We start from the raw sequence: 20,267 nt of genomic DNA, 5'->3' as shown, positions 1-20,267 counted from the left end.
CCGGAGTAAGATGCACTAATGACCACTGTTTTTGGAATATCAAGTCACTGTTTCCCTGCTGGGCTGATGCACCTTCTCTGGCCAATGGCAAGGACAGAATAAACAATTCAAGAAATAGCCTACCTAGAAATCTCAGAATGACTACAGGGCATGAAGAGAGCCAACAGTGGCCATTTGCTAGCACTGACTGGGGCTTTCACCTGAGAAGTGATAATCTGCAGCCCTGGTGAAACAATGTGGATAAGCAATCACATAATATTTCTTAATTTACATTTATCTAATCAATCCACGGGGGAAGTGACAACTCAGCATTCCCCAGAAACTCTCATGTCATAGATTCAAACAATCTTACTCCTAAGTCCTATTTGTCCACTCTATGTCATCAGTGTTTTGAGCAAAAGCCTTCACAAACTCTGTAGAGGAAGCCACTGCTTTAAAGCCTTTTGAATTCCTTCACTCTGAATTTTCTCCTCATAACTGTTATTACCTTAGGGTGGGGTCCTATCGATAAATTCACCTGGAGCAGAGCTCTGCACAGCTCTGACCAAACATTCGAGGCTACATGGTCACATGCCTCTTTGTTCATGGTAAAAAGGATACAACCCAGTCACCACATCTGACAGTTTTCTTCTTTTCTCTCTCTTTTTCCACAAAACCCTCTCCTCCAGGTCTGGAAAATCTGCATAGTTTTTCCTGAATAACAAACCAAATCTCTTGGTGGCTCTCCATTCTTCTCTATAACCGACATACAAATCCTTATTAATCACATGTTGCCTTTTTGTTTGCTTCTATCTCTCTTTATTAAAATAGTTTTACATAAAATGTAACAAGCCAAACCACTGACATATATAAAGAAAAGTTATTACTTCAAATAGCGTTTTATGAAACTGGTTCTTTCCTCTCTGATTATCAACTTCAAAAATATGGTGCCAAAATGAGCCAAACAAACAAAAGTCTTTCCTCTGCACTGAGGCTCGTTTCTGTCTGGTTGTGCTGCATGTTATGAAAGTACACATTCTAATGTTGAAATCTACCTTAAAAAACCAAGTATGTTCCAACCAGTCAAATGGATATTTCTATATCATCATAGTTCCCTTCGGGAATGTGCTCAAAAGGGGCCCGTCACTTGGTTTTAGAGACACACCACAGACTCTCTGGTATCCCACAATCTTCTGGGTGCTTCCCCAGGTTCTCATGACTATTACTGAATGACTCCAGGGTAAAGACAAGAGCAGTCCCGGTTTGGAGACACTGTGCATCCAAAAGCACTGGAGACAGGGAAGCTCTCTCAGGACTGCTTGCAGGGGTCTGACTGGGAACACACTGAGGACATCAAGGGCCACATTCAACCACTGTGAGAGCCTCTTCCAATATCATCATTCCACATGGGAGTTAAAAGTGATTTTAGGAAGCTAAGGAGATAGCAGGACAAGCCTAGATGATGTGTTATTAAAACAACACACACGGGGCTTCCCTGGTGGCGCAGTGGTTAAGAGTCTGCCTGCCAATGCAGGGGACGTGGGTTTGCGCCCTGGGGTCTGGGAAGATCCCATATGCCGCGGAGCAACTGGGCCCGTGAGCCACAACTACTGAGCCTGCGCGTCTGCAGCCTGTGCCCCGCAACAAGAGAGGCCACGACAGTGAAAGGCCCATGCACCGCGATGAAGAGTGGCCCCGCTTGCCACAACTAGAGAAAGCCCTGGCACAGAAACGAAGACCCAACACAGCCTAAATAAATACATAAATAAAATGCTGGCTTAACTCCAAAAAAAAAAAACCAACACGCAGGTATTTCACGAAAAAACTGTCAGGTCAGATTCTCTCTGTATTAGTTTTCTGTTGCTGAATAATAAATTGCCACAAATTCAGTATATGTAACTAACAATAAAGTTACTATCTAACAGTTTCTGTGGGTCAACAGTCTGGCACATTTTAACCTAAATCCTTTACTCATGGTCTCACAAGGCTTAAATCAAGATGCTGGCCATTTATGTTCTCATCTGGAGAATCAGTGAAAAATCTGCTTCCAAGTTCCCTCAGGTTGTTGGCAGAATTCTGACTGAGGTCCCTATTTTCTTGAGAGATGTCAGCCAGGAACTACCCTGAGCAACTAGCAGCCAAGATCAGGTCCTTGCCATGTGGCCTCCTCGATGGGCCGTTCACAACATGGCTATTTGCTCCTCAATGACAGGAGGAAAATGACTCTGACTTCTTTTATCTGTGAACTATAAACTCTCTTTAAAAATCTCACCACATTAAGTTAAGTTTAACCAGGATGATCCCCCTTTTATTTACTCAAACTCAACTGATTAGGAATCTTAATTTCATTAGCAAATTCTTCCCAACCTTTGCCATATAATGTAACCTAATAACCATGGGAGTGATATTTCATTTATACATAAAGGACATTTGCATTTAAATATCAAAGGGAATGGGATTCAGGGCATGTACATCAGGGACTTAGAAGTTTAGGGACCATGTTAGACCCCTGCCTACCACATCTATGAACCGGTAGGCTGCCAACATTTAAGAACTTTTAATAAACAACAAAAATATTATGTCTACATCTTTTATCTACAGATATGACTAAGTGATGTGCTATACAAATACCTGAGATCTGTAAATATTGGAAGTTTGAGAAAACAGCCATCATCACTTCTCCTTCTTATGGTTGTTTCCTAACCCATGTGAGAAGACATATACAAGAACTAAGTGAGACCAAAATAGAGTAAAATTATTAACGGTGAAGTTAGTTGGAGAATGTAGGTCCTCCTATCTCCTTTCTTGATTTAGACTGTGGTATCTCTAGCCTGTCACAGGGAGAACAGTTAGAAGATGGTGGAGATGCTAAAGCAGCCTCTGTTTGTCTCTTTGCCAAATGAAGGAAACTGACTTTTTTCAATTGATACCTAAAAGAGAAGGTGAGAGGAGAAAGAAATGGACCTCGCTCTGCACTGTTCAAGCTTCAGTGCCGTGGTTCTACCATCTACTAGTTAACAAGGCCTCTAGGTCGGCACGAGCTAAGTTACAACGCCGTAATAAGAAATCCCCAAATCTCAGTGGTTAACACACCAACATGTTGTTCTTGCTTATACTACAAATCTAACACTAGTGAGCTGGGGTTCTCTCTTCATCACAGTGACTCAGGGAACCAGGCTGATGGAGACCTCCTCTCAACCTGTGCTTCTCAGCAAGAGGAGCAAGTGGCGAATCACATACTGGCTTTTAACATCTACAGTACAGAGTAACACATGTCACTGCTGCTCAATTTTTATTGACTAAAGCAATTTACATGGCCACAGAAGAGGAAGGAAATACTATTCTACCATGTCTCTTAAAGGGAGGAGAACCAAAAATACTTGGACGGCATTAACAGCTACCACCATGGCTTAATGAATGTCACTCCTCTCCCACAGAGGATGTAGGAATGAGGGAAGTCCCCAGTGTATTTACTCCAGTACTCCCCCCACCAAGAGGGTAGAGTATGTGATTTCTAATGGAAATGTGAATATGTAACAGTTTCCTCTTAACAGTAAGTACAGGCAACGGAAAAGATTTATGAAGCAGCCGTGTAGCGCCAAGCCTCACCTTCTTGGAGATTGATTCAGTGAGTAGTGAACAAACGCAGCTCTCCTAAGGCTGCTTTGCGGGCAGCTGAGAGAGGTCCTAGCCCCACACGATGGGCTCCAAATAGGAAGAGGGAGACCGTGCCTGCCACATTTTAGGAGGCCGCCTTCAAATTCAGGCTGCGTGTCTGGAGTTGCTGTACCGAACAGGATCTGTGAGCTGGCTCCGTGCTGAGTGAGAAGTGTGAAGCCTGGTGCCAGAACACGAGTGCACATCAAAATCCTGGCACGGGCGCTCTTCAGAAACGGACAGAAGACCAACTGTAACATACGGCTCATTCTTCTCAAGTCATAAATGGAAAGGCATTAATCACTGGGAGGCCTCCCAGAAATTAAAGTTCATCTATTGGTTATGGGGTGTCAAAAGGCAAATGTGGAGTGTTTTAAATTTGCTTAGTTTTCCTGCAATATAAAATCCAGGTTTCAAATGCTGGCTTTATCATCAAAACAGACTCCTGGCCCTGCCAAAGCTAACATAAAGAGAGAACCCAGAACTCCACATAGGGTTCTCATTTATACCATAATTTCCTTCAAAGACAGCTATTTTAAAATGTAGATTAACCCTTAATGTCTGAATTTTCCAAATTGAAACTTTGAAACAATGTAGTCCCATCTGCCAGCATGGAAAAACCAAGTGGCACAGGAGTGGCCCAGGCTTTTCCCTGTGAGGGCCGGAGCCCACCGCGCGGCCTGCTAACTGTCCGTGTTTGAGCGGTCCTCCCGTGGAGAGGCGCTGTGTTCTCAAGCTATGAATTACAATCATCTGCTAAAAGAAGCAGTCATGATCTATTTTCTTTGAAAAAGTACTAAGGTGTGTATATATCATTAATGCCTAAGTGAAACAATTCAACCAAAGCAGTAAGTCCTTAAAAGTGATCACCATGCATTCATCAGACAAGTCTTAAGGGTATAAATATGAATACATGCAGCCAATTACTTCACATTCATCCCCAAAATGGAATTTTACATTTCTGTATCTATCTATTCTATATAGTAACTTTCGCTTAAGAAAGAAAAGAAGTGATAATGCAAAAGGCTGCAAAAGGGTAACCTGTGTGTGTGTGTATGCACGCTTACCTGCACAATGCCATTGCAAATTCAACCTGAATAACTTCATATGAAACATAAACTATCGATTTTCCACAAACCTCCTTAGTCCTTATCATCTTAAAGCAAAACAACTAATGCAAACAACTAATCCTTATGCTCCTATTTGGGTCATTCCCAAGGCATAAAATTTCATCTGTGAAATGGAATAGCTATCTTGAAATTTAGCATGACAGATATAAAGGATCCAAACCCAGTGCCTGGCACATATTAAGCACTAAATAAACATCCGCAATGATGCTGATGATACTTAAGCTGCAAAGTTAGCATTGAGCAAAGAAATGATTAACAGCTTAGGCTGTAGTGTCTGCAGGCAAGGGTTCAAATCCCAGTTTCACCAATTACCAGTAGTGTGGCTTCTTAGGAATGGGATCAAAGTTGAGGAAACATGAGAGGGTGTGAGATTTCCCAAAAAAGAGGAGAAGATAGGAGAGGTTTCACAGGTGTGAGAAGAAACAAGAGCACTGAGGAGAAAGAGTCTCTCAGGTTGAAGATCTAGAGAAATGGAATTATCAGAAATCCAGGGGAGATAGGATTTTTTAAAAGGAGAAATGTTATTAAAACTGCCATATTCTACTGCATTATAAATAAGGTTTTTGTCCACAGACCCATGGAAGCTAGAACAGAAAGGCTTTAAACCTGGACCCTTTGTTGGCATCTCTCCCTGAGTCTCTACCCTGATGGGGCTGTTGAAGTAACACTGGAGTAGCACGGGTTCTAAGGAATCCTAAACAGAGCTCGAGCCTCAGAGATATTGCCCCAAAGACATCATTTTCCTGACCTATGTCTGCAGAATCAGGCTTCTCCAGAGAAATCATTTTCACCAGGCACAGAACATGATAAAAAGCTTCAAACTGATTGATAACTAACAAAGTAGTTGCTAGAAAACACTTTCTTTCCCTCAGCACTGGGTACTTACTTGCCGGATAAAAAATATTTTAAAAACAGAACATGTAAATATAATCAGTAATGAGGTGTAAATATTAAATAAGATAAACATCTGTCATAAAAATCATCATTATTTATTCTCCATGCTTGAGAATTTATTCCTGCCCTTTATTTCTCTTCCAAACATTCATTTTACTTTTTTTTAAAGTGATTGTCTATCACTGGACAAAATTTAAGCCTTTAGAGACTAGATACTGCTACCACATACCTTTCTTTACACACAGCCTCTAGTGAATTCAATTTTTTTTACCCTATTTGGCTTTCCAATCCAGTGAGAAGTAACTTATTTTAAATAAAAGGAGGAAGTGAATTTACCCTTAAACCCAGAGGTTAATCTCCATGTAAGCCATCTTTGGCATATTAATTGATGTGGGAAACTTTGCTAGGATAACTTTTGCAGGGCCTTCATAGAATGCTCTTCAGAAAGTCCTCTTGGACATCATGAAACCTCCAGACTTCTTGCCCAAAATAACATCTTTAAGCAAAGAGCTATGTTCACATGCTGTGAGTTTGGGGGCTTCAGAAGTTAATGTAGAAATATTGTACACATTTCAGGGGAAGATTTTAGTTCATAGGTCTACTTTTTACACCAAATTAAATTGGCTCAAAACAGTAATTTCAACTAACCATTTGTCTGATACATATTTACTAAACACTTAGCGCGAGCACTATAGAGAATATGGGAATATTAGGTATTAACATTATTAGATCTTCAGGTAGAAGGAAATTAACATTACTGAGGGTCAACTATATGCTCTACTATTGCATTAAATGGGTATCTAACAACACTTGAATATAGACAAGACAAGGCTACGTGCATGTAGCTAATAGTATATGTTCAAACGATTGGAAGTCATTTGTGGCTGACCACAGAGGGCTTCATGGAGGAGATGGTGTCTCCACTCGAGAAATACAGGATTTTAATAGATTAATTAGAGCTTACTCAAGGAGATGGAGATGATTTAAGCAGTCGTAGGAGCATGAAAGTCTAACTATGCTTAGGAAAGGAGTGTTCACTAAATTCCCTAGAAAAAAATTCCTCCAGGGGATTATTAGAGAGGGGAGGTTAGGAATGTATGATGAGGTCTTTAATGCCAGGGTGAGGCTTTTTATTGATTTAGTAGAGGGGTGGATGCTATAAAGCTTTGATAACTACATGCTTTAGGAAGATCAATCTGTCAGAGACATATGTGAAAGATTGGAGTAAAAGAAAATGGAGGATGGTGTGTTCTATTGGAAGACCATTAAGTGCACAAAAAGCACAAAAGGCTAAGGATTTCAGTAAGATACAAGTTTTAAGTTTCAGTATCTAGGAGTTCAGAGGCAAAATGAACAGTAATAAAGCATCTTAAAAAACAGATTGGAAGGGCAAGGTGAGTTCAGTTTTAGGTGAGTTAAATTGGAGGTGATCTCAGCATACATACAGAGAGAAGTGCTTTACTAGGTGCTTTACTAGGTGCTTTACTAGGACGTGTGTGTACACATGAGAAATTAGACAAGCTCCATCCCATCATTTACCACAATGAGCAGGATTACAAATTTCCACAACGGCCACACACAGCAAACTTCAGGCACATTCCTTCTTCAAACTGCTAAGTAATGGAAACAAGTCAAACTTCAGTAACTCTTTTGATAAAATTATGAATATTTGCTACCACCAGAGGAGAGCAGCAGTTGGTTTCATACTTTTCAGAAATGCACAAAAGAAATAAATAGAAAAACATGTCTTTCAGGTCTGCTTGATTTGTTATTGTTGAGGGGGAAAAAAAGCTATAATTATTTCATCTAGTTAAAAGAGAAGAAATAGTCTAGGGCTACACTGAATAAACCAAATTTAGACAAACTGTCCAAATAAAAGAAAACACAATGTTGTAAGTTAAATTTTTGTACCTCCCAGCCAAATATTAAAAAAAAAAAAAAGCTCCCTATCCTTGAGGTTTACAAAATACCCAGATGTTGGCTGGAGAGGTACCTCTCCACCCTGGCCCCTCATTGTTCCCACACCCCACATCAACTGCACTTTGCCTCTCCCTTCCTCCTGCAAGGGTAACACAATGTGAACAGCGTTTAGGCTTGTCACTTTCAATAGAAATACTGAAAATCTTAAGTAAAATTTTAGCCACATGTTTCCCACTAACCTCACTTATAGTAATGTGATTAAGTTACTATCTGCTTAGTTAACCTCTGGATCTGGCTCATCATACAGACCTCATAGTTTAAACATTTTTAAACAACAAAAAAAAGGGGGAATCAACTTAATGATATGCAGAGAAATCATTTTAATGCTTTTCTTTGTATAGGTTTCATTACGTTGGCAAAGCCATAGAGATTAAATAGACTGAAGAAAAGATAATCTGTTTGCAAACACCCACCAACTGAAAAATGGACCATGCCTCTATCAGTTAAACAGACGTCCAAACTAAAGTCATTATCTGGGCAACTAGCATTTTAAAAAGTGCTGTAACTACTTGAATATTTTAGCAACCATTTGCTTGGGAGTGGGTATGAATTTTCTGGATAATTATGGTAGTTTTCTAACTTTGCCTTTTGTAGATCTTTATCTTTACACTGAAAAACTTGTGTAATATCCCACACTCTGTCTGTAGAGTTGTTTCCACTAAACATGTTCAAATAAAGTGATTGATCAGATATCTTAGCACTCCAGAGGAGTGTGTGTGGGGCGGGGGGGACGGATGGTAAAAGAAGCACCCTTCAAATATGTTGATATTAACCGGCTTTAAGAGTTATAATATCCCTTCAAACGCTTTTCACCAGATTCTCCATCTGAAACTGCTCACTGTAGTTAATGACACCATATTTTCTCTTTGACACTTCCATTTCACAAATATAAAATACAAATAATATCACAAATTCTCAAGTTTGTTTCATTACACCCATCTCTCCTGCTTCATTCTAATAAAGACTTTAATCAATTCATACATATAATCAATCTCCAACTGATCTTATTGCCACCAGACTCGTCCCCCTTTGATTTTCCTTATCCCTATTTACCAAGCTAGTCTTCTTGAAAATCTTTTTAATCATGCATTTCCAGAACTTAAAATAACTTCTAGTACCTATTATACTAAAATCTATAATCTTCAATAATCTGGTCCTACCTATATCATTTTTCTCGCCTATATTATTTTATTTTCCATAACCTGCCAGTATGTGCCTTCAACTCCAGTTTGATAAGTTTCATCCATATTTCCTGCTTCCCCCCAACCAGGAATCCCTCGCATCCTTAAACCCCATCTCAAATACAGCTCTCCCTGAAATGTTCACTTTCCTTACAAACTGCATAAACTATTCCTTCTACTGTCTTCTTCACTTATCCCACAGTTTTGCTTTCTGTCTTGTGTTATTTCATAATTATTAAATGGAATAAATTCTCTCATACACAAATTCAATTATCTTCATAAGGAAGAGCATATTATATGTGTGCCTGACAAAACTCAAAACACATAGACGACCACATATTGGTCATTTGAACCGCTCATTAAGTAATTTTAGATCACATGTTATTGAATCTGATAATGATTTTTCTCTTTCTTAGTTTCCTATTTTAGTTGTTGGTACTGGTCATCTTATTTCCCTCCATTTGTTTTATATGTGTTAGGTTTTAATCGTTACTTGCTCTAATGTCAGTATTATTTATTGATATCGTTTTTTGTTTCCAGAAAATTTCAAGGTGGTTTATAAGAACACATGTTGGTCTTGATGTACATATTGGAAGTAAATAAGAAAAAAAATTTAAGACTAGGAAGTGCTATCTAAATTCAAATATAAATAAATAAAAATATAATAAAGCCCTTTAGTAAGTAGATAAGGGCCATGTTATATTTTTCAACTGATTCAGATCTCCACGTGTATCTGATTTTCTTTCATTCTGTTTTTTTTTTTTTTAATTGTGAGCTTTAAGAATATCTTCCAATGTATGTAGTTTGGTAGTTAATTTGTTTAGTTTTAGTATTTTTCTCTTAATTTTAATAAAATTTGTAATTCCAAAGGGTTTAAAAGCGTTAAACAGTTCTACAAAGTTCATTATGAAAAATAGCAGATCCCCACCCCCTACTTCCACATTTTTCCCTCCTCATGGTGACAATTTTTATCCCTTTTAGCTGATTATGTTGGTATCTATCACCAAGTCTCTAACATGCTTTTATTTGCACTTTTTAGTTATTTTGGCGTAACTCACTATGTCTCTAAGTAACATGGCTTTGGGGGCTAATTTTTTAGTATGGGTTTTGCATACCATTTATTACTTACACCACACAAGTTGAGCATTTACAGCTCTATCCTCCCACTCCCTCAACCCCCAAACTCAAACCATTCCACCATGTGCTAAGTCATCTCGAATAGTTCCACTGGAACTAGTTTAGATTAAAATTCAGAGTGACATTAAATTTTACTCAAAGCTGAACCACGGGGCTTCCCTGGTGGCGCAGTGGTTGAGAATCTGCCTGCCAATGCAGGGGACACGGGTTCGAGCCCTGGTTTGGGAAGACCCACATGCCAAGGAGCAACTAGGCCCGTGAGCCACAATTGCTGAGCCTGTGCGTCTGGAGCCTGTGCTCCGCAACAAGAGAGGCTGCGATAGTGAGAGGCCCGCACACCGCGATGAAGAGTGGCCCCCGCTTGCCGCAACTAGAGAAAGCCCTCGCACAGAAACGAAGACCCAACACAGCCATAAATAAATAAATAAATAAATAAATATTAAAAAAAAAAAAAAAAAGCTGAACCACGTAATAGACTTACTATTTATGAGTGGTTTTCTCTTTCTGTAGTTTTCACTATAGTTACCGCACATTTCTTGCTTTATGCATTTGCTTGGTTCTCTTTACATTCATTACTAATTCAACCCCAAACGCTATCAATTACTAAATCTCCTCTCTAGAGGTTCAGATGTGTCAGGTACTCTATAAATTTTATCTATTTAAAAAGAAAAGTTTCCTGGATCCTTCTGACCTCCTGCTTTCCAAGCTGATTTCCCTGTACAAGTAGTGTATGGCTCTTATTCTGAAGGCTTCCCTTCTCTACCCCTCTGTGTTGTATTGCCAGCTCTACAAATCTCATGTCTTCATTATTCTTGTTTGTTCCTTTGCTTGATGAATGGCTTAAAATAGCCTTGATTTTCCCATCATTGATTGCTGGCCAAGTATACACTTCTAATTGGAAATTATTTTTCTTCAGAATTTTGTGAAAGACAGTTCTCTATTAGCTTTTAGCTTTCAGTGTTACTCTTGAGAAGTTCAGGGGTATTCCAAACATGTTTAGTAAATCTTTTTTTTTTTTCCTTCTCTCTGGAATTGAATACTATTTTTTTTCCTTTGTACTCACAGTTATGAAATGTGATGGTATGCTTTGGTATGAGTCTGCTTTCCACTTTTATGCAAAAACTCGAGGACTAGTGCAATCTGAAGAAAATTTTCTTAATTTATTCCAAGAAGTAATTAATGTTTTACTTCCTGGCTTTTTCTATTTTCTATAGAATTCCTATTTTTCAGCTATTAGACCTTCTGGACTGGTCCTCTAAATTCCTTACCTTTTCTCTCCTGTTTTCAATCTTTTTGACATTTTGCTCTATTTTCTGGGAGATTTTCTCAATTTCATCTTTCAACTCTTTATTAATATACTTTTTTCTCATCAAATTTTTAATTTTAAACTGTTTATTTTTTCTGCTCTGTATGTCCATTTTGTGTACTACCTTGTTCTTATTTGTTTTTCTCCTTTTTCTTTTTTTTAAGTTTTCTTCTTCCTCATATGTTTCCCCTCTCTCCTTTTCTAATTGTTTTGTTATGGTTCCTATATTTCGTTTCCGATGCTAACATGGTAATCCTTGTTTGTCTGCCAATATTGTTTAGATAATTAGGTCATTCCTGTTTCTCAGCTCCTAATTCCACTTCATGATGTGAAGTATAAGGCTGCTGATATTTAAACTCCATTTTAAAGGTGAAGAGGAAAAGAAAAAAATAACAAGTGTATATGATATACATAATTTTACACTGATAAATTTGAGAGTTTAGTTGCAAAAATTAAAGAGAAGTCAATAAAAGTAAGCCTTTTTAATAATTAGGCTGTGATATTTCGGAAAACTTCCTACACTAACGGAGAAAGGACTTAAAGGGAAATCAGCGTACTAGCCACCAAATAATTTGCCAGATAAAGAAAGTAGAAAATGTTGGCCAATAGAGTGCTTACAGACCAAATGAGATTTGTACTTCTCTCCAAATGTTCTGTAGGAATTTAGACAAGTTAGAAAGATGAAAACACCATGCACAATTGACTAGTTTTTAAAGAGTCTATTAATAGAAATCATTTGCAGATTCTTAAGGAGATAGATAGATATTCCCAATTTTGTCCCTAAAGGTAATTCATCACAAGTCTCTAGCTTATTAGCCAACTGAGAAAGAAAAATAAGCAGAACTAAGGGTTAGTCATGTAACCACTATAGATAATTATTTTCAAATGACCTTCACATAAAGAGTAACTTCTCAAATATAACAAAGCTTAAACTCCTAAGAATTAATAATTATTTTAATATAATTTTAAGTAAAATATATGTAAATTTACTAGATATTATATCTATAAGAAAATTTATGAACCATTCTATTTTTTAAAATTATTTGAGAGTTAGAGAGTTAAAAGTCATTCTCAAGCATACAAAGAACCATAATAACACAATTCAAAACTGAACAAACTGAGTTATCAAAAAATCAAAAAATCGTACCAAAAAAAGCAGTAAATTGTGCAGAAGGAACAAAGTTAGAATGGTACGGCTTATTCACTAACACAAAATTATTCTTGGAGTTTGTTCCCTATTTGATTTCTCTTTGAGAAATGAGCACAGGAGATATGAAAAGACTAACAAATACACTTTAGTAAATCCCAAAGAGTTACAGGTATTAGCTGGAGATTTTTGAATCATGAAGTTCATGATAGAAATTAAATAATACATCTTGGATTCATTCAGTTGAACTTGCATTTATTTCCAAAATGTTCAACAAAATTGATAAAAATGAAAAAATTCTAAAGCCATTGAATACCTCCAATTTGAATAAATACAAAAAGTTTTACTAAACACATTCACATTAAATGCTATAACAAGTAATAATGGTATACATGATTCTGAGCTATGCAATTATTAATCATATCTATGCCTACATCAAATATATAAGTATTACATCTTAAAATATATGACCTGAGAGTTATCTCCTCTTTAAATTTCTTAACTGACTTCAACTCGAACTTGATGACTCAGAAGAAAGTTGTTGCTAAAAAGACAAAGGACCCCAGCAAAGTCTAGGTCTGTGACAAGGAGGGTTTCTCAGGCCTGGGAAGAACAGCCTCAAACTCAGTGTCCTCAGACTATGTCATCAATGCCACAACTGATGCTGTTTTGCTTCAAAGAGTCTTGGGAATGACATGAAAAGAGTGGCCATGCTAGACAGCAGATAAAACTGAATCTGAGGTCCTCTCCTGGAAAGAACTGTTTCCAACAAAACATATTTACATCATTTGATTGAAGGCTGGTCAGTACCATGGAAAAAGGGCCATATTAAAAAGCGAGAGAGGGACTTCCCTGGCGGTCCAGTGGTTAAGACTCCATACTTCCACTGCAGGGGGAACGGGTTTGATCCCTGGTTGGGGAAATAAGATCCCACATGCCAGGCAGCCAAAAAAAAAAAAGGGAGAGGACTAAATTCTGGCCATATATGGTCACTAATTCTGGGACTAAAACATTGAACCTGTCTGTGTTCCAGTTTCTCACTGTAATGGATTAAGGTAGATAGTGAAATCACATTGGAGAGTTGAATAAATTATAGAAGAAACCCCTATTAAACAAGAATAAATTTCAACAGCACACTTCATTGTCCAAAATGTCATTACCAGAGGTAGAAATACTAAAAGGGACATGGCAATGAGAGAAATAAGATGAGGGGAGGGCAATAAAAGGGAGAGGTTTGGGGATACACTTTACAACCAACTGAACTCATTTATGGAGGGTGCAAAGGATGGAGGTCAATTCTTAGTCCAACCATTTCTGCCATCAGCCATCTGACACTACTAAGCAGAATATGATGGTTTTCTTTGCCAAGTCTGTGAAGGTGAAGATATCAACTGATCATCTGTCTTCAATGAGATATAACTTATTTATTAAAAGATGTCTTTATCAAACTACCTGGAATAATGCCCCTCATGGAGAAATGTTTAGTCGAAATATTCCAAACTAAATTACGAAGTGAATAAATGTTTTTACTTTGATTTTTCAAGTCTCTTTGAAGACACTTTTAGTCTTCAATTTTGTAGAAAACAAAGTCATGACTTTTTATCATTTAAATCAGGGTGCCCAATATATTTCAATTGATTAGGAAGAAGACTAGAAGCTGTTAAAAATGCACCTTCGAAAAGACAAAAATAGATTCACCAAGGATATATAATAAACTTTTCTACAGATTATCCATAATACCATATTAAACAAGAAGATATTTTCATTGCAATATCTGCATGAGAATGCAAAGAATAATTCTACCAGTTTTTACACCAGAATTCTAAAATTTCTAATCACAAGAGGTATTCTAAGCCATGGTTTCTGTAAATGGTAAATTTTATTTTTTGTTGCCTCTTTGTTTTGCAATGATATTGGCTATGTGCCTGATGCTTTTTATAAGACTACATTTCTAAGTAATATTTGAATAATTTAGCTTTATTGCATGGTATTCACAGGAACAACAATAGATATTCATTTAAAACAGCATTTATACTACATGCAGTCTCTAGTTCCTTCCCCTTTCCCTTGATCTTCAATGGAAAAATCACTACAAAATTTGTGGCATTAATAAATTTACTAGATGCTTCTTTTCTCTTTCTCTAAGGTTAACTAACTTGTCTTTCAATTCAGAATTTGTTAGGTTCTTCGAAGCCAAGATTAATTTTTTTTGTTGCTCTAATGTAATGTTGCATATTCATTTGCAAAACAAAGACACATGGGCAAAAACTTCTGCAATATTGTCTGTCTAGGGACAGCTCTGAGAATTACAATATGCTCAGCTTTCAATTTTTTGAAACAATTTAGGGATGAAATCTTTAGTTGAATTTCAAGATGGATTCTAATTTTTACATGGATCCTTCTGGCAAAGAAATTATGGGTACCTTAAGGAATTGAAATAAAAAATATAAGGCACGGATTCTTGAAATCTCCCCCCTCCATCTAAATGAAAATGAGCATAGGAAAACATACTGTGGTAATCCAAAACATTCATTATGAAAATCATGTAAGGTCTGAAACTCTCTCTGCAAGCTGCATTTGATTACAAACTTCTCTTGGGACTATGCCTAGGTATTCTTGGGCTTGTGACCAGACTACGTTGCTTAGTCTACCAACCATCACTGGAACATGCTTTAATATCATTTAACTCCACAAGACCTGCACCATGGAAAAGTCCACATTTGAAATCCTTTCTACACTGTCCGGATTTTTTCCAAAATTCCATATTAAACTTAGTAGCAGTATTTAAAATGCTCACTGCTCATATCTTCTATAATATTGCTGCCCATTTTAGTTTTCTTTCTTCCATTAGCACTCCACTGATATTCAATCTCTTCTTGCTCTGTGTACAGCCACAGGTGCTAGCTCTGTTCAAACTGCAGGAGGACAAAACCCTCACTCTCATCTAGAAATGACAGTAAAGGAGTGGCCTGGAATGAGAAGGGGACTGCAGAAGAAAAGACATAGGCAAAGAGGAGGAGCAGGGCCATAAAGAATATAGTTATTTGAATTCTGCCTTATTAAATCCTATAACCATGTATATTCAAGAGCAATATCATACATTCAGAAAATATTAGGTCAAAATAGTTTTCCTCAGTCATCATATGGTTTGGGACATGCAACCAGAAGGACATCCAGTCATAAAGGAAAGTTGTAAAGCGGCCCTTATATTTATGTGGCAAGGGACAAGGAAGGAGGAATTTTAGATTAATATTTCTATAAAATACCACTGTCATATAACTTAATGTCTCTGTTTCAAATTTTAGTTCCTCTTTAATTCTTAGAGGGCAATGATAAACTCTTTAGCATTTAAGATCCTCCCAATTTGACTCCAAACTATTTTTCCAGTTTTATCTCTCCCTGTCATGACAGCTACACAGTTCTACAACTCTCCTCTAAATATCATTTTTATCTTTTCATCCTTCCTCTAGATTAATATTTCTTTAAAATATCACTTCCATATAACTTGATGTCTCTGTTTCAAATTTTAGTTTATTTCCTTATTCAAATTCCACTAACCCTTTCAAGATACGGTTCAAATTCTCCTTTGATGCCTTTTCTACTTACCTCAGCTGTATTTATGAAGTAGGATAAGCCTCTCTTCAGTGACCTCACCTTCTTCTAACACCCTAAAACCCCGTAAACAATTTATTTATTTATTTAAAAAAGGCTTATTCAGTTCCTACTGGTATAAAAGTACACACGTGTACAAGCAGTAAAAATATAGACTTCCAAGATTACAAGCTAGAGACATAAGACAAATTCATATTTGTCAACTATAAGTCAGAACATAAATGGCATAGGTAAATTGTAAACAGGGTGCACTGGATGTCAGGGAAGGAAAACTGCATTTAGAGGGAGGCAATAGATATAATTTAACAGAAATTCCTAGAGCATTTCTTGAGTTCACTGTCCCTTGAGGTACTTTAAATGTAGTGCAGTATGGGATTATATTTTCACCTTGCTTGCACTCCATCTCTGGTTTGTAAGGTTTTTCTTGGCGGAGAGGGTGGCGGGATGTGTATACTTTCTCAGTTTACCTCTAGCTGTAACCAATAGGAAGCTCTGACTCAACTGGCTTAAGCAATAAGAAAAGTTTCAGAAACCTAAATTTAAGAAACTCAGATGCAGCACAGCATCAGTGGTGGTTAGTAGATCATTAAGATCAGGTTCAAAGTAAGGATGCTCCCTTTCATCACTCCTTTTCAACACTATACTGGAAATTCTAGCTAATACAATAAGACAAGAAAAGGAAATAAAAGGTATACAGATTGGGAAGGAAGACATAAAACTCTCTTTGTTCACAGATCAAATGATTGTCTATGGAGGAAATCTGAAAGAATCGACAAAAATACTCCTGGAACTAATAAGGGATTAGAGCAAGGTTGCAGGATTCAAGGTTAATATATAAAAGTCAATAATTTTCCTATATATCAGCAATCTAAAAGTAGAATTTGAAATTAAAAACATAATATCATTTATATTAGCAATCCCCAAAGTGAATACTTTGGTATAAATCTAATATGCACGAGATATATATGAAGAAAACTACAAAACGCTTATGAATGAAATAAAAAAAATTAGATAAATGGATATATATTTCATGTTCATGAAATGGATATATATTTTATGTTCATGTTTAGGAAGACTAAATACTGTAAAGATGTCAGTTCTTTCCGATATTATCTACAGATTCAATGCAATCCCAATTAAAATCCCAGCAAGTTATTTTGAAGATATCAACAAACTTATTCTGAAGTTTATATGGAGAGGCAAAAGACCCAGAATAGCCAACTCATTTTTGAGGGAGAAGAACAATTGGAGGACAGATATTATCTGACTTCCACCCTTAGTATAACACTACAGTAATCAAGACAGTGTGGTATTGGTGAAATATCAGACAAATAGATCAATGGAACAGAATAGCGAGCCCAGAAACAGATCCCCATAAACAAATAAAGTCAACTGATCTTTGACAAAGCAGCAAAGGCAATACAATGGAGAAAAAACTATTAGAACAACAGAACTTCCTCATGCACAGACTTCACACCTTTCACAAAAATTAACTCAACATAGATCACAAACCTAAATGTAAAATTCAAAACTATCAAACTTCTAGAAGATAACACAGGAGAAAATCCAGATGATCTTGGGTTTGATTATGACTTTGCAGGTGCAACATCAAAGGCACAATTCATGAAAGGAAGAATTGATAACCTGGACCTCATTAAAATTTAAAACTTCTGGTCTCAGGAAGACAGTGTTAAGATAATAAGAAGCCACAAACTGGGAGAAAATATCTGCAAAAGACACATCTGATCAAGGACTGTTATCCAAAATATAAAAAGAACTCTTAAAACTCAACAATAGGAAAACAAACAATCCAATTAAAAAATGGATCAAAGACCTTAGTAGTCACCTTACCAAAGAAGATATACAAATTGCAAATAAGCACATGACAAGATACTCCACATCATATGTTGTCAGAGAAATGAAAATTAAAACAATAAGATATCACTATATGTCTATTAGAATGGCTAAAATCCAAAGCCCTGACAACACCAAATGCTGGTGAACATGTGCAGTAATAGGAATTCTCATTCATTGCTGGTAGGAATGCAAAATGGTACAGCCATGTAGGAAGACAGCTTGGTGGTTTCTTACAAAACTAAACATAATCTTAACACATTACCCAGCAATTGTGCTCCTTGTTATTTACCCAAAGGAGTTGAAAATTTATGTCCACACAAAAACCTGCACATGGATGTTAATAGTAGCTTTATTCATAACTGCCAAAACTTGAAAGTAACCAAGATGTTCTTCCTTACGTGACTGGATAAGTAAACTGTGGTACATTCAGACAATAGAATATTTTTAAGTCCTAAAAAGAAATAAGCTATCAAGCCATGAAAAGACATGGAGGAATCTTCAATGAATAGTACTAAGAAAAAAGTGATCCTGAAAAGGTTGCATACTGTATGGATTACAACCTTATGACCTTCTGGAAAAGGCAAAACCAGAGAAATGATAAAAAGTGGTTGTTAGAGGTTAAGGGGTTAGAAGGGATCAATAGGCAGGGCACAGAGTATTCTTAGGAGAGTGAAAATACTCTGTACAATACCATAATGATGGATACATGTCATTATACATTTGTCCCCACCTGTAGAATGTACAAAATCAAGAGTGAACCTTAATGTAAACTATGAACATTGGGTGATTATGATGTGTCAGTGCAGGTTCATCAATTGTAACAAATGTATCACTCTAGTGGGGCATGCTGATAATAGAGGAGGCTATGTAGGTGTGGAGCAGAGGTATATGAAAAAACTCTGTACCTTCCCCTCAATTCTGCTGTGAACCTAAATCTGTTCCGAAAAAATAGTCTCATTTTTAAAAAGTCATTTATAGATTTATTTAAAATATCAGTCTCCAACTTTTGCAAGAGTGCCATGAAATGGATTATATGTTCTTTATATGTTATTAAAACCTTCAGTGGATTTTCACTGCATTTACAATAAGCTCAAACTCATTAATGTGGCCTGAAACGAAATGCTGGCCATTTTTAACCTCTCTTATCTCATTTCACACCACTGTAACTCTGGGCATTACCCTCAAGCCACAGGAGCTTCTTTCTTTTCCTGATCTATACTAATTCATACCCCATGTTGGGTTATTCACTTGATTTTCTTTTGGTTTAGAAATCTCCAGCCTAGGTACTGAATAACCAGCTTCCAGGAAAATTTCAGCACTCATATCACCTCCATAAAGAGGTCTCCCCTGATTAACTAATCTAAATCAGATTCCTTCAACATTTACATTCCACATCACTCTGTTTATTATTTTCACTGCACTATCACCTTTAAAAATTATCTTCTTAATGTTTCTGTGTACTCTTTATCATTATCTATTTCACTCCTCTGGAACATAAGCTCCATGAAAGCAGGAATCTGGCTTATCTTATTTACTGCTAAATTTCCAGTACCTCACATAGAGCGGACAAGCAACAAGTATTTGTTGAATATCTACTTTCTTGTTTCTCTAAAAACCTGTTTCAATGAGGATGGCAAATGTGAAGTTGAAACTGTTGTGTACAGAGACAAAAGATATGAATTTTCTTGCAACATTAATTCTATAACATTTTTCATAGTCAAAATCTTTTTTGTATTTCCAAAATCTTTTCCTACTACCTATCTCTGTTGAAATACAATAATATAAAAAGCATTTTAAAGTGAGCATATCTTAAAAAACAAATCTGGGAAACAGATTTGGTTTCAATAATATTTTTGCCCTTCTCATTTTGGAAAGACTCTCATCTACAAAACAGGAAAGAGAGAATCCTCATGAACTTATATGTGCTGCTTTTTCTATCTCAATGCATTTCTACCCTGCCATAAGAGCATTAAATTTAAGAAAGTCATGCAGGACCTAGAGGAGGTACAGGTAACCAGTTAATGCAAGTGACCTCCACAGTCTTCCACTATCCTATAGCCACTCTGTCACAATTCAGCAGACCATGAATGATTCTATGTGTTCAAAAATATTGTCTAAATTGACCAATGTCTTAGTCTTGCAGAAAGCAGAGGCTGAAACAAAGGCTCGTGTCCTTCTATTTTATTAGGGAATGCAAACTGAGGGAAGCATGAGTGAGAGAGAGGAGAATAATATTAGATGAGCTAATAATTGGGTATTTTATGGAATTGGTATGAAGTGCAAATGGTTGTTGAATATTGGAATATCCTTCTTGTTCACCATATAAGTGGAAAGTTTCTCTAGGTCAAGGGAAGGGGAAGATTTTATCTACCAGTTCCATTCTGCAT

Source organism: Balaenoptera physalus (genome assembly GCF_965194825.1).
Source record: "Balaenoptera physalus genome assembly, chromosome: 3".
Taxonomy (NCBI): domain Eukaryota; kingdom Metazoa; phylum Chordata; class Mammalia; order Artiodactyla; family Balaenopteridae; genus Balaenoptera; species Balaenoptera physalus.
This window is presented reverse-complemented; position numbering follows the sequence as displayed.